The following is a 13232-nucleotide window of genomic DNA, read 5'->3' as shown; positions in this document are numbered from 1 at the left end:
GCCATATAAAAAATAAAGTAGTAGATCAAATCAACTGAGTCTCCTGCAGTCTGAAAGCAATAAGTATTGTTTTGTACAGATAAACTGAGTATACTCTAGTTAGGAAGCGTTAAGTAATAGAGAAACATTGAATCTTCCTTGATATGGAACCACTACACTCTATGTAGTACAGGGACATTCCGGAGACCCCTTGAGTTTCTGCCCCAGTGGCCTAATGGATAAGGCATTGGCCTCCTAAGCCAAGGGTTGTGGGTTCAAGTCCTATCTGGGGTGTTTCTTCTCATGGAAGTAGTGTACAGAACTTAGTGTACAGAACCCCATGTGTCTCTGCCCGCCTTCTGCTCATAGAATTTTGTCATTATATAGTGCAGAAATATTGATTACCTTAAAAAAAATAAGGTAGTAGATCAAATCAACTGAGTCTCCTGCAGTTTGAAAGCAATAAGTATTGTTTTGTACAGATAAACTGAGTATACTCTAGTTAGGAAGCTTTAAGTAATAGAGAAACATTGAGTCTTCCTTGATATGGAAGCACTACACTCTATGTAGTACAGGGACATTCCGGAAACTCCTTGTGTCTCTGCCCCAGTGGCCTAATGGATAAGGCATTGGCCTCCTAAGCCAAGGATTGTGGGTTCAAGTCCCATCTTGGGTGTTTCGTATCATGGACGTACTGCCCGCCTTCAGCTCATAGAATTTTGTCATTATATAGTGCAGAAATACTGATTACCTTATAAAAAATAAGGTAGTAGTTCAAATCAACTGAGTCTCCTGCAGTCTGAAAGCAATAAGTATTGTTTTGTACAGATAAACAGAGTATACTCTAGTTAGGAAGCGTTAAGTAATAGAGAAACATTGAGTCTTCCTTGATATGGAACCACTACACTCTATGTAGTACAGGGACATTCCGGAAGCTCCTTGTGTCTCTGCCCCAGTGGCCTAATGGATAAGGCATTGGCCTCCTAAGCCAAGGGTTGTGGGTTCAAGTCCCATCTGGGGTGTTTAGTCTCATGGAAGTAGTGCCCGCCTTCTGCTCATAGAATTTTGTCATTATATAGTGTAGAAATACTGATTACCTTATAAAAAATAAGGTAGTAGATCAAATCAACTGAGTCTCCTGCAGTCTGAAAGCAATAAGTATTGTTTTGTACAGATAAACTGAGTATACTCTAGTTAGGAAGCGTTAAGTAATAGAGAAACATTGAGTCTTCCTTGATATGGAACCACTACACTCTATGTAGTACAGGGACATTCCGGAGACCCCATGTGTCTCTGCCCCAGTGGCCTAATGGATAAGGCATTGGCCTCCTAAGCCAAGGATTGTGGGTTCTAGTCCCATCTGGGGTGTTTAGTCTCATGGAAGTACTGCCCGCCTTCTGCTCATAGAATTTTGTCATTATATAGTGCAGAAATATTGATTACCTTAAAAAAAATAAGGTAGTAGTTCAAATCAACTCAGTGTCCTGCAGTCTGAAAGAACGAAGTATTGTTTTGTACAGATAAACTGAGTATACTGTATTTAGGAAGCATTATGTAGTAGAGAAACATTGAGTCTTCCTTGATATGGAACCACTAAACTCTATCTAGTACAGAGACATTCCGGAGATCCGTTGTGTCTCTTCCTCAGTGGCCTAATGGATAAGGCATTGGCCTCCTAAGCCAAGGGTTGTGGATTCAAGTCCCATCTGGAGTGTTTTGTGTAATACATGTCCTGCTTGCCTTGTCGTCAAAGAAATTCTCCAGATTAGTCCAAAAATATTGATTGCCATATAAAAAATAAAGTAGTAGATCAAATCAACTGAGTCTCCTGCAGTCTGAAAGCAATAAGTATTGTTTTGTACAGATAAACAGAGTATACTCTAGTTAGGAAGCGTTAAGTAATAGAGAAACATTGAGTCTTCCTTGATATGGAACCACTACACTCTATGTAGTACAGGGACATTCCGGAAGCTCCTTGTGTCTCTGCCCCAGTGGCCTAATGGATAAGGCATTGGCCTCCTAAGCCAAGGGTTGTGGGTTCAAGTCCCATCTGGGGTGTTTCGTCTCATGGAAGTAGTGCCCGCCTTCTGCTCATTGAATTTTGTCATTATATAGTGCAGAAATACTGATTACCTTATAAAAAATAAGGTAGTAGATCAAATCAACTGAGTCTCCTGCAGTCTGAAAGCAATAAGTATTGTTTTGTACAGATAAACTGAGTATACTCTAGTTAGGAAGCGTTAAGTAATAGAGAAACATTGAGTCTTCCTTGATATGGAACCACTACACTCTATGTAGTACAGGGACATTCCGGAAACTCCTTGTGTCTCTGCCCCAGTGGCCTAATGGATAAGGCATTGGCCTCCTAAGCCAAGGATTGTGGGTTCAAGTCCCATCTGGGGTGTTTCGTCTCATGGAAGTACTGCCCGCCTTCTGCTCATAGAATTTTGTCATTATATAGTGCAGAAATATTGATTACCTTGAAAAAATAAGGTAGTAGATCAAATCAACTGAGTCTCCTGCAGTCTGAAAGCAATAAGTATTGTTTTGTACAGATAAACTGAGTATACTCTAGTTAGGAAGCTTTAAGTAATAGAGAAACATTGAGTCTTCCTTGATATGGAAGCACTACACTCTATGTAGTACAGGGACATTCCGGAGACCCCATGTGTTTCTGCCCCAGTGGCCTAATGGATAAGGCATTGGCCTCCCAAGCCAAGGATTGTGGGTTCTAGTCCCATCTGGGGTGTTTCGTCTCATGGAAGTACTGCCCGCCTTCTGCTCATAGAATTTTGTCATTATATAGTGCAGAAATATTGATTACCTTAAAAAAAATAAGGTAGTAGTTCAAATCAACTCAGTGTCCTGCAGTCTGAAAGAACGAAGTATTGTTTTGTACAGATAAACTGAGTATACTGTATTTAGGAAGCATTATGTAGTAGAGAAACATTGAGTCTTCCTTGATATGGAACCACTAAACTCTATCTAGTACAGAGACATTCCGGAGATCCGTTGTGTCTCTTCCTCAGTGGCCTAATGGATAAGGCATTGGCCTCCTAAGCCAAGGGTTGTGGGTTCAAGTCCCATCTGGAGTGTTTTGTGTAATACATGTACTACTTGCCTTGTCGTCAAAGAAATTCTCCAGATTAGTCCAAAAATATTGATTGCCATATAAAAAATAAAGTAGTAGATCAAATCAATGAGTCTCCTGCAGTCTGAAAGCAATAAGTATTGTTTTGTACAGATAAACAGAGTATACTCTAGTTAGGAAGCGTTAAGTAATAGAGAAACATTGAGTCTTCCTTGATATGGAACCACTACACTCTATGTAGTACAGGGACATTCCGGAAGCTCCTTATGTCTCTGCCCCAGTGGCCTAATGGATAAGGCATTGGCCTCCTAAGCCAAGGGTTGTGGGTTCAAGTCCCATCTGGGGTGTTTCGTCTCATGGAAGTAGTGCCCGCCTTCTGCTCATAGAATTTTGTCATTATATAGTGCAGAAATACTGATTACCTTATTAAAAATAAGGTAGTAGATCAAATCAACTGAGTCTCCTGCAGTCTGAAAGCAATAAGTATTGTTTTGTACAGAAAAACTGAGTATACTGTAGTTAGGAAGCATTATGTAGTAGAGAAACATTGAGTCTTCCTTGATATGGAACCACTAAACTCTATCTAGTACAGAGACATTCCGGAGATCCATTGTGTCTCTTCCTCAGTGGCCTAATGGATAAGGCATTGGCCTCCTAAGCCAAGGGTTGTGGGTTCAAGTCCCATCTGGAGTGTTTTGTGTAATACATGTCCTGCTTGCCTTGTCGTCAAAGAAATTCTCCAGATTAGTCCAAAAATATTGATTGCCATATAAAAAATAAAGTAGTAGATCAAATCAACTGAGTCTCCTGCAGTCTGAAAGCAATAAGTATTGTTTTGTACAGATAAACTGAGTATACTCTAGTTAGGAAGCGTTAAGTAATAGAGAAACATTGAATCTTCCTTGATATGGAACCACTACACTCTATGTAGTACAGGGACATTCCGGAGACCCCTTGAGTTTCTGCCCCAGTGGCCTAATGGATAAGGCATTGGCCTCCTAAGCCAAGGGTTGTGGGTTCAAGTCCTATCTGGGGTGTTTCTTCTCATGGAAGTAGTGTACAGAACTTAGTGTACAGAACCCCATGTGTCTCTGCCCGCCTTCTGCTCATAGAATTTTGTCATTATATAGTGCAGAAATATTGATTACCTTAAAAAAAAATAAGGTAGTAGATCAAATCAACTGAGTCTCCTGCAGTCTGAAAGCAATAAGTATTGTTTTGTACAGATAAACTGAGTATACTCTAGTTAGGAAGCTTTAAGTAATAGAGAAACATTGAGTCTTCCTTGATATGGAAGCACTACACTCTATGTAGTACAGGGACATTCCGGAGACCCCATGTGTCTCTGCCCCAGTGGCCTAATGGATAAGGCATTGGCCTCCTAAGCCAAGGGTTGTGGGTTCAAGTCCCATCTGGGGTGTTTCGTCTCATGGAAGTAGTGCCCGCCTTCTGCTCATAGACTTTTGTCATTATATAGTGCAGAAATACTGATTACCTTATAAAAAATAAGGTAGTAGATCAAATCAACTGAGTCTCCTGCAGTCTGAAAGCAATAAGTATTGTTTTGTACAGATAAACTGAGTATACTCTAGTTAGGAAGCGTTAAGTAATAGAGAAACATTGAGTCTTCCTTGATATGGAACCACTACACTCTATGTAGTACAGGGACATTCCGGAAACTCCTTGTGTCTCTGCCCCAGTGGCCTAATGGATAAGGCATTGGCCTCCTAAGCCAAGGATTGTGGGTTCAAGTCCCATCTTGGGTGTTTCGTATCATGGAAGTACTGCCCGCCTTCAGCTCATAGAATTTTGTCATTATATAGTGCAGAAATACTGATTACCTTATAAAAAATAAGGTAGTAGTTCAAATCAACTGAGTCTCCTGCAGTCTGAAAGCAATAAGTATTGTTTTGTACAGATAAACAGAGTATACTCTAGTTAGGAAGCGTTAAGTAATAGAGAAACATTGAGTCTTCCTTGATATGGAACCACTACACTCTATGTAGTACAGGGACATTCCGGAAGCTCCTTGTGTCTCTGCCCCAGTGGCCTAATGGATAAGGCATTGGCCTCCTAAGCCAAGGGTTGTGGGTTCAAGTCCCATCTGGGGTGTTTAGTCTCATGGAAGTAGTGCCCGCCTTCTGCTCATAGAATTTTGTCATTATATAGTGTAGAAATACTGATTACCTTATAAAAAATAAGGTAGTAGATCAAATCAACTGAGTCTCCTGCAGTCTGAAAGCAATAAGTATTGTTTTGTACAGATAAACTGAGTATACTCTAGTTAGGAAGCGTTAAGTAATAGAGAAACATTGAGTCTTCCTTGATATGGAAGCACTACACTCTATGTAGTACAGGGACATTCCGGAAGCTCCTTGTGTCTCTGCCCCAGTGGCCTAATGGATAAGGCATTGGCCTCCTAAGCCAAGGATTGTGGGTTCAAGTCCCATCTGGGGTGTTTCGTCTCATGGAAGTACTGCCAGCCTTCTGCTCATAGAATTTTGTCATTATATAGTGCAGAAATATTGATTACCTTAAAAAAAATAAGGTAGTAGTTCAAATCAACTGAGTCTCCTGCAGTCTGAAAGAACTAAGTATTATTTTGTACAGATAAACTGAGTATACTCTAGTTAGGAAGCGTTAAGTAATAGAGAAACATTGAGTCTTCCTTGATATGGAACCACTACACTCTATGTAGTACAGGGACATTCCGGAGACCCCATGTGTCTCTGCCCCAGTGGCCTAATGGATAAGGCATTGGCCTCCTAAGCCAAGGATTGTGGGTTCTAGTCCCATCTGGGGTGTTTCGTATCATGGAAGTACTGCCCGCCTTCTGCTCATAGAATTTTGTCATTATATAGTGCAGAAATATTGATTACCTTAAAAAAAATAAGGCAGTAGTTCAAATCAACTCAGTGTCCTGCAGTCTGAAAGAACGAAGTATTGTTTTGTACAGATAAACTGAGTATACTGTATTTAGGAAGCATTATGTAGTAGAGAAACATTGAGTCTTCCTTGATATGGAACCACTAAACTCTATCTAGTACAGAGACATTCCGGAGATCCGTTGTGTCTCTTCCTCAGTGGCCTAATGGATAAGGCATTGGCCTCCTAAGCCAAGGGTTGTGGGTTCAAGTCCCATCTGGAGTGTTTTGTGTAATACATGTCCTGCTTGCCTTGTCGTCAAAGAAATTCTCCAGATTAGTCCAAAAATATTGATTGCCATATAAAAAATAAAGTAGTAGATCAAATCAACTGAGTCTCCTGCAGTCTGAAAGCAATAAGTATTGTTTTGTACAGATAAACAGAGTATACTCTAGTTAGGAAGCGTTAAGTAATAGAGAAACATTGAGTCTTCCTTGATATGGAACCACTACACTCTATGTAGTACAGGGACATTCCGGAAGCTCCTTGTGTCTCTGCCCGAGTGGCCTAATGGATAAGGCATTGGCCTCCTAAGCCAAGGGTTGTGGGTTCAAGTCCCATCTGGGGTGTTTCGTCTCATGGAAGTAGTGCCCGCCTTCTGCTCATAGAATTTTGTCATTATATAGTGCAGAAATACTGATTACCTTATAAAAAATAAGGTAGTAGATCAAATCAACTGAGTCTCCTGCAGTCTGAAAGCAATAAGTATTGTTTTGTACAGATAAACTGAGTATACTCTAGTTAGGAAGCGTTAAGTAATAGAGAAACATTGAGTCTTCCTTGATATGGAACCACTACACTCTATGTAGTACAGGGACATTCCGGAAACTCCTTGTGTCTCTGCCCCAGTGTGCTAATGGATAAGGCATTGGCCTCCTAAGCCAAGGATTGTGGGTTCAAGTCCCATCTGGGGTGTTTCGTCTCATGGAAGTACTGCCCGCCTTCTGCTCATAGAATTTTGTCATTATATAGTGCAGAAATATTGATTGCCTTAAAAAAAATAAGGTAGTAGTTCAAATAAACTGAGTCTCCTGCAGTCTGAAAGAACTAAGTATTGTTTTGTACAGATAAACTGAGTATACTCTAGTTAGGAAGCGTTAAGTAATAGAGAAACATTGAGTCTTCCTTGATATGGAACCACTACACTCTATGTAGTACAGGGACATTCTGGAAACTCCTTGTGTCTCTGCCCCAGTGGCCTAATTGATAAGGCATTGGCCTCCTAAGCCAAGGATTGTGGGTTCAAGTCCCAGCTGGGGTGTTTAGTCTCATGGAAGTACTGCCCGCCTTCTGCTCATAGAATTTTGTCATTATATAGTGCAGAAATATTGATTACCTTAAAAAAAATAAGGTAGTAGTTCAAATCAACTCAGTGTCCTGCAGTCTGAAAGAACGAAGTATTGTTTTGTACAGATAAACTGAGTATACTGTATTTAGGAAGCATTATGTAGTAGAGAAACATTGAGTCTTCCTTGATATGGAACCACTAAACTCTATCTAGTACAGAGACATTCCGGAGATCCGTTGTGTCTCTTCCTCAGTGGCCTAATGGATAAGGCATTGGCCTCCTAAGCCAAGGGTTGTGGGTTCAAGTCCCATCAGGGGTGCTTTGTGTAATGCATGTCCTGCTTGCCTTGTCGTCAAAGAAATTCTCCTGATTAGTCCAGAAATATTGATTACCATATAAGAAATAAAGTAGTAGATCAAATCAACTGAGTCTCCTGCAGTCTGAAAGCAATAAGTATTGTTTTGTACAGATAAACTGAGTATACTCTAGTTAGGAAGTGTTAAGTAATAGAGAAACATTGAGTCTTCCTTGATATGGAAGCACTACACTCTATGTAGTACAGGGACATTCCGGAAGCTCCTTGTGTCTCTGCCCCAGTGGCCTAATGGATAAGGCATTGGCCTCCTAAGCCAAGGATTGTGGGTTCAAGTCCCATCTGGGGTGTTTCGTCTCATGGAAGTACTGCCAGCCTTCTGCTCATAGAATTTTGTCATTATATAGTGCAGAAATATTGATTACCTTAAAAAAAATAAGGTAGTAGTTCAAATCAACTGAGTCTCCTGCAGTCTGAAAGAACTAAGTATTATTTTGTACAGATAAACTGAGTATACTCTAGTTAGGAAGCGTTAAGTAATAGAGAAACATTGAGTCTTCCTTGATATGGAACCACTACACTCTATGTAGTACAGGGACATTCCGGAGACCCCATGTGTCTCTGCCCCAGTGGCCTAATGGATAAGGCATTGGCCTCCTAAGCCAAGGATTGTGGGTTCTAGTCCCATCTGGGGTGTTTAGTCTCATGGAAGTACTGCCCGCCTTCTGCTCATAGAATTTTGTCATTATATAGTGCAGAAATATTGATTACCTTAAAAAAAATAAGGCAGTAGTTCAAATCAACTCAGTGTCCTGCAGTCTGAAAGAACGAAGTATTGTTTTGTACAGATAAACTGAGTATACTGTATTTAGGAAGCATTATGTAGTAGAGAAACATTGAGTCTTCCTTGATATGGAACCACTAAACTCTATCTAGTACAGAGACATTCCGGAGATCCGTTGTGTCTCTTCCTCAGTGGCCTAATGGATAAGGCATTGGCCTCCTAAGCCAAGGGTTGTGGGTTCAAGTCCCATCTGGAGTGTTTTGTGTAATACATGTCCTGCTTGCCTTGTCGTCAAAGAAATTCTCCAGATTAGTCCAAAAATATTGATTGCCATATAAAAAATAAAGTAATAGATCAAATCAACTGAGTCTCCTGCAGTCTGAAAGCAATAAGTATTGTTTTGTACAGATAAACAGAGTATACTCTAGTTAGGAAGCGTTAAGTAATAGAGAAACATTGAGTCTTCCTTGATATGGAACCACTACACTCTATGTAGTACAGGGACATTCCGGAAGCTCCTTGTGTCTCTGCCCCAGTGGCCTAATGGATAAGGCATTGGCCTCCTAAGCCAAGGGTTGTGGGTTCAAGTCCCATCTGGGGTGTTTCGTCTCATGGAAGTAGTGCCCGCCTTCTGCTCATAGAATTTTGTCATTATATAGTGCAGAAATACTGATTACCTTATAAAAAATAAGGTAGTAGATCAAATCAACTGAGTCTCCTGCAGTCTGAAAGCAATAAGTATTGTTTTGTACAGATAAACTGAGTATACTCTAGTTAGGAAGCGTTAAGTAATAGAGAAACATTGAGTCTTCCTTGATATGGAACCACTACACTCTATGTAGTACAGGGACATTCCGGAAACTCCTTGTGTCTCTGCCCCAGTGTGCTAATGGATAAGGCATTGGCCTCCTAAGCCAAGGATTGTGGGTTCAAGTCCCATCTGGGGTGTTTCGTCTCATGGAAGTACTGCCCGCCTTCTGCTCATAGAATTTTGTCATTATATAGTGCAGAAATATTGATTGCCTTAAAAAAAATAAGGTAGTAGTTCAAATAAACTGAGTCTCCTGCAGTCTGAAAGAACTAAGTATTGTTTTGTACAGATAAACTGAGTATACTCTAGTTAGGAAGCGTTAAGTAATAGAGAAACATTGAGTCTTCCTTGATATGGAACCACTACACTCTATGTAGTACAGGGACATTCCGGAAACTCCTTGTGTCTCTGCCCCAGTGGCCTAATTGATAAGGCATTGGCCTCCTAAGCCAAGGATTGTGGGTTCAAGTCCCAGCTGGGGTGTTTAGTCTCATGGAAGTACTGCCCGCCTTCTGCTCATAGAATTTTGTCATTATATAGTGCAGAAATATTGATTACCTTAAAAAAAATAAGGTAGTAGTTCAAATCAACTCAGTGTCCTGCAGTCTGAAAGAACGAAGTATTGTTTTGTACAGATAAACTGAGTATACTGTATTTAGGAAGCATTATGTAGTAGAGAAACATTGAGTCTTCCTTGATATGGAACCACTAAACTCTATCTAGTACAGAGACATTCCGGAGATCCGTTGTGTCTCTTCCTCAGTGGCCTAATGGATAAGGCATTGGCCTCCTAAGCCAAGGGTTGTGGGTTCAAGTCCCGTCTGGAGTGTTTTGTGTAATACATGTCCTGCTTGCCTTGTCGTCAAAGAAATTCTCCAGATTAGTCCAAAAATATTGATTGCCATATAAAAAATAAAGTAGTAGATCAAATCAACTGAGTCTCCTGAAGTCTGAAAGCAATAAGTATTGTTTTGTACAGATAAACAGAGTATACTCTAGTTAGGAAGCGTTAAGTAATAGAGAAACATTGAGTCTTCCTTGATATGGAACCACTACACTCTATGTAGTACAGGGACATTCCGGAAACTCCTTGTGTCTCTGCCCCAGTGTGCTAATGGATAAGGCATTGGCCTCCTAAGCCAAGGATTGTGGGTTCAAGTCCCATCTGGGGTGTTTCGTCTCATGGAAGTACTGCCCGCCTTCTGCTCATAGAATTTTGTCATTATATAGTGCAGAAATATTGATTGCCTTAAAAAAAATAAGGTAGTAGTTCAAATAAACTGAGTCTCCTGCAGTCTGAAAGAACTAAGTATTGTTTTGTACAGATAAACTGAGTATACTCTAGTTAGGAAGCGTTAAGTAATAGAGAAACATTGAGTCTTCCTTGATATGGAACCACTACACTCTATGTAGTACAGGGACATTCCGGAAACTCCTTGTGTCTCTGCCCCAGTGGCCTAATTGATAAGGCATTGGCCTCCTAAGCCAAGGATTGTGGGTTCAAGTCCCAGCTGGGGTGTTTAGTCTCATGGAAGTACTGCCCGCCTTCTGCTCATAGAATTTTGTCATTATATAGTGCAGAAATATTGATTACCTTAAAAAAAATAAGGTAGTAGTTCAAATCAACTCAGTGTCCTGCAGTCTGAAAGAACGAAGTATTGTTTTGTACAGATAAACTGAGTATACTGTATTTAGGAAGCATTATGTAGTAGAGAAACATTGAGTCTTCCTTGATATGGAACCACTAAACTCTATCTAGTACAGAGACATTCCGGAGATCCGTTGTGTCTCTTCCTCAGTGGCCTAATGGATAAGGCATTGGCCTCCTAAGCCAAGGGTTGTGGGTTCAAGTCCCGTCTGGAGTGTTTTGTGTAATACATGTCCTGCTTGCCTTGTCGTCAAAGAAATTCTCCAGATTAGTCCAAAAATATTGATTGCCATATAAAAAATAAAGTAGTAGATCAAATCAACTGAGTCTCCTGAAGTCTGAAAGCAATAAGTATTGTTTTGTACAGATAAACAGAGTATACTCTAGTTAGGAAACGTTAAGTAATAGAGAAACATTGAGTCTTCCTTGATATGGAACCACTACACTCTATGTAGTACAGGGACATTCCGGAAGCTCCTTGTGTCTCTGCCCCAGTGGCCTAATGGATAAGGCATTGGCCTCCTAAGCCAAGGGTTGTGGGTTCAAGTCCCATCTGGGGTGTTTCGTCTCATGGAAGTAGTGCCCGCCTTCTGCTCATAGAATTTTGTCATTATATAGTGTAGAAATACTGATTACCTTATAAAAAATAAGGTAGTAGATCAAATCAACTGAGTCTCCTGCAGTCTGAAAGCAATAAGTATTGTTTTGTACAGATAAACTGAGTATACTCTAGTTAGGAAGCGTTAAGTAATAGAGAAACATTGAGTCTTCCTTGATATGGAACCACTACACTCTATGTAGTACAGGGACATTCCGGAAACTCCTTGTGTCTCTGCCCCAGTGGCCTAATGGATAAGGCATTGGCCTCCTAAGCCAAGGATTGTGGGTTCAAGTCCCATCTGGGGTGTTTCGTCTCATGGAAGTGCTGCCCGCCTTCTGCTCATAGAATTTTGTCATTATATAGTGCAGAAATATTGATTACCTTAAAAAAAATAAGGTAGTAGTTCAAATCAACTGAGTCTCCTGCAGTCTGAAAGAACTAAGTATTGTTTTGTACAGATAAACAGAGTATACTCTAGTTAGGAAGCGTTAAGTAATAGAGAAACATTGAGTCTTCCTTGATATGGAACCACTACACTCTATGTAGTACAGGGACATTCCGGAAACTCGTTGTGTCTCTGCCCCAGTGGCCTAATGGATAAGGCATTGACCTCCTAAGCCAAGGGTTGTGGGTTCAAGTCCCATCTGGGGTGCTTCGTGTAATGCATGTCCTGCTTGCCTTGTCGTCAAAGAAATTCTCCTGATTAGTCCAGAAATATTGATTACCATATAAAAAATAAAGTAGTAGATCAAATCAACTGAGTCTCCTGTAGTCTGAAAGCAATAAGTATTGTTTTGTACAGATAAACAGAGTATACCCTAGTTAGGAAGCGTTAAGTAATAGAGAAACAATGAATCTTCCTTGATATGGAACCACTACACTCTATGTAGTACAGGGACATTCCGGAGACCCCTTGTGTCTCTGCCCCAGTGGCCTAATGGATAAGGCATTGGCCTCCTAAGCCAAGGATTGTGGGTTCAAGTCCCATCTGGGGTGTTTCGTCTCATGGAAGTACTGCCCGCCTTCAGCTCATAGAATTTTGTCATTATATAGTGCAGAAATATTGATTACCTTATAAAAAAATAAGGTAGTAGTTCAAATCAACTGAGTCTCCTGCAGTCTGAAAGCAATAAGTATTGTTTTGTACAGATAAACAGAGTATACTCTAGTTAGGAAGCGTTAAGTAATAGAGAAACATTGAGTCTTCCTTGATATGGAACCACTACACTCTATGTAGTACAGGGACATTCCGGAAGCTCCTTGTGTCTCTGCCCCAGTGGCCTAATGGATAAGGCATTGGCCTCCTAAGCCAAGGGTTGTGGGTTCAAGTCCCATCTTGGGTGTTTCGTCTCATGGAAGTAGTGCCCGCCTTCTGCTCATAGAATTTTGTCATTATATAGTGCAGAAATACTGATTACCTTATAAAAAATAAGGTAGTAGATCAAATCAACTGAGTCTCCTGCAGTCTGAAAGCAATAAGTATTGTTTTGTACAGATAAACTGAGTATACTCTAGTTAGGAAGCGTTAAGTAATAGAGAAACATTGAGTCTTCCTTGATATGGAACCACTACACTCTATGTAGTACAGGGACATTCCGGAGACCCCTTGTGTCTCTTCCCCTGTGACCTAATGGCTAAGGCATTGGCCTCCTCAGCCATGGATTGTGGGTTCAAGTCCCATCTGGGGTGTTTCGTCTCATGGAAGTACTGCCTGCCTTGTGCTTATAGAATATTGTCATTATATAGTGCATAAATATTGATTACCTTATAAAAAATAAGGTAGTAGATCAAA

The 13232-nt window shown here is 40.5% G+C and overlaps 26 non-coding genes across 26 annotated transcripts; all 26 read left to right on the top strand.

Annotated features, from left to right (window-relative positions):
* The first annotated feature begins 200 nt into the window (after window positions 1-200).
* Window positions 201-273, top strand: trnar-ccu (transfer RNA arginine (anticodon CCU)). The gene has a single exon. It is a non-coding gene; the product is annotated as a tRNA-Arg (tRNA).
* A 309-nt stretch (window positions 274-582) lies between these two features.
* trnar-ccu (transfer RNA arginine (anticodon CCU)) lies at window positions 583-655 on the top strand. Its single transcript has one exon. It is a non-coding gene; the product is annotated as a tRNA-Arg (tRNA).
* Window positions 656-928: 273 nt separating this feature from the next.
* Window positions 929-1001, top strand: trnar-ccu (transfer RNA arginine (anticodon CCU)). Its single transcript has one exon. It is a non-coding gene; the product is annotated as a tRNA-Arg (tRNA).
* Window positions 1002-1274: 273 nt separating this feature from the next.
* Window positions 1275-1347, top strand: trnar-ccu (transfer RNA arginine (anticodon CCU)). The gene has a single exon. It is a non-coding gene; the product is annotated as a tRNA-Arg (tRNA).
* Window positions 1348-1964: 617 nt separating this feature from the next.
* Window positions 1965-2037, top strand: trnar-ccu (transfer RNA arginine (anticodon CCU)). Its single transcript has one exon. It is a non-coding gene; the product is annotated as a tRNA-Arg (tRNA).
* Window positions 2038-2310: 273 nt separating this feature from the next.
* trnar-ccu (transfer RNA arginine (anticodon CCU)) lies at window positions 2311-2383 on the top strand. The gene has a single exon. It is a non-coding gene; the product is annotated as a tRNA-Arg (tRNA).
* Window positions 2384-2655: 272 nt separating this feature from the next.
* Window positions 2656-2728, top strand: trnag-ccc (transfer RNA glycine (anticodon CCC)). Its single transcript has one exon. It is a non-coding gene; the product is annotated as a tRNA-Gly (tRNA).
* A 616-nt stretch (window positions 2729-3344) lies between these two features.
* Window positions 3345-3417, top strand: trnar-ccu (transfer RNA arginine (anticodon CCU)). The gene has a single exon. It is a non-coding gene; the product is annotated as a tRNA-Arg (tRNA).
* A 617-nt stretch (window positions 3418-4034) lies between these two features.
* Window positions 4035-4107, top strand: trnar-ccu (transfer RNA arginine (anticodon CCU)). The gene has a single exon. It is a non-coding gene; the product is annotated as a tRNA-Arg (tRNA).
* A 310-nt stretch (window positions 4108-4417) lies between these two features.
* On the top strand, window positions 4418-4490 carry trnar-ccu (transfer RNA arginine (anticodon CCU)). Its single transcript has one exon. It is a non-coding gene; the product is annotated as a tRNA-Arg (tRNA).
* A 273-nt stretch (window positions 4491-4763) lies between these two features.
* trnar-ccu (transfer RNA arginine (anticodon CCU)) lies at window positions 4764-4836 on the top strand. Its single transcript has one exon. It is a non-coding gene; the product is annotated as a tRNA-Arg (tRNA).
* Window positions 4837-5109: 273 nt separating this feature from the next.
* trnar-ccu (transfer RNA arginine (anticodon CCU)) lies at window positions 5110-5182 on the top strand. Its single transcript has one exon. It is a non-coding gene; the product is annotated as a tRNA-Arg (tRNA).
* Window positions 5183-5455: 273 nt separating this feature from the next.
* Window positions 5456-5528, top strand: trnar-ccu (transfer RNA arginine (anticodon CCU)). The gene has a single exon. It is a non-coding gene; the product is annotated as a tRNA-Arg (tRNA).
* Window positions 5529-5801: 273 nt separating this feature from the next.
* trnar-ccu (transfer RNA arginine (anticodon CCU)) lies at window positions 5802-5874 on the top strand. Its single transcript has one exon. It is a non-coding gene; the product is annotated as a tRNA-Arg (tRNA).
* A 617-nt stretch (window positions 5875-6491) lies between these two features.
* On the top strand, window positions 6492-6564 carry trnar-ccu (transfer RNA arginine (anticodon CCU)). The gene has a single exon. It is a non-coding gene; the product is annotated as a tRNA-Arg (tRNA).
* Window positions 6565-7183: 619 nt separating this feature from the next.
* Window positions 7184-7256, top strand: trnar-ccu (transfer RNA arginine (anticodon CCU)). The gene has a single exon. It is a non-coding gene; the product is annotated as a tRNA-Arg (tRNA).
* Window positions 7257-7873: 617 nt separating this feature from the next.
* trnar-ccu (transfer RNA arginine (anticodon CCU)) lies at window positions 7874-7946 on the top strand. The gene has a single exon. It is a non-coding gene; the product is annotated as a tRNA-Arg (tRNA).
* A 273-nt stretch (window positions 7947-8219) lies between these two features.
* On the top strand, window positions 8220-8292 carry trnar-ccu (transfer RNA arginine (anticodon CCU)). Its single transcript has one exon. It is a non-coding gene; the product is annotated as a tRNA-Arg (tRNA).
* A 617-nt stretch (window positions 8293-8909) lies between these two features.
* trnar-ccu (transfer RNA arginine (anticodon CCU)) lies at window positions 8910-8982 on the top strand. Its single transcript has one exon. It is a non-coding gene; the product is annotated as a tRNA-Arg (tRNA).
* A 619-nt stretch (window positions 8983-9601) lies between these two features.
* Window positions 9602-9674, top strand: trnar-ccu (transfer RNA arginine (anticodon CCU)). Its single transcript has one exon. It is a non-coding gene; the product is annotated as a tRNA-Arg (tRNA).
* A 963-nt stretch (window positions 9675-10637) lies between these two features.
* On the top strand, window positions 10638-10710 carry trnar-ccu (transfer RNA arginine (anticodon CCU)). The gene has a single exon. It is a non-coding gene; the product is annotated as a tRNA-Arg (tRNA).
* A 617-nt stretch (window positions 10711-11327) lies between these two features.
* trnar-ccu (transfer RNA arginine (anticodon CCU)) lies at window positions 11328-11400 on the top strand. The gene has a single exon. It is a non-coding gene; the product is annotated as a tRNA-Arg (tRNA).
* Window positions 11401-11673: 273 nt separating this feature from the next.
* Window positions 11674-11746, top strand: trnar-ccu (transfer RNA arginine (anticodon CCU)). The gene has a single exon. It is a non-coding gene; the product is annotated as a tRNA-Arg (tRNA).
* A 273-nt stretch (window positions 11747-12019) lies between these two features.
* Window positions 12020-12092, top strand: trnar-ccu (transfer RNA arginine (anticodon CCU)). Its single transcript has one exon. It is a non-coding gene; the product is annotated as a tRNA-Arg (tRNA).
* Window positions 12093-12363: 271 nt separating this feature from the next.
* trnar-ccu (transfer RNA arginine (anticodon CCU)) lies at window positions 12364-12436 on the top strand. Its single transcript has one exon. It is a non-coding gene; the product is annotated as a tRNA-Arg (tRNA).
* Window positions 12437-12710: 274 nt separating this feature from the next.
* trnar-ccu (transfer RNA arginine (anticodon CCU)) lies at window positions 12711-12783 on the top strand. Its single transcript has one exon. It is a non-coding gene; the product is annotated as a tRNA-Arg (tRNA).
* Window positions 12784-13232: the final 449 nt, after the last annotated feature.

Source organism: Brienomyrus brachyistius, chromosome 16, assembly GCF_023856365.1.
Source record: "Brienomyrus brachyistius isolate T26 chromosome 16, BBRACH_0.4, whole genome shotgun sequence".
Lineage (NCBI taxonomy): Eukaryota > Metazoa > Chordata > Actinopteri > Osteoglossiformes > Mormyridae > Brienomyrus > Brienomyrus brachyistius.
This window is presented reverse-complemented; position numbering and strand designations above follow the sequence as displayed.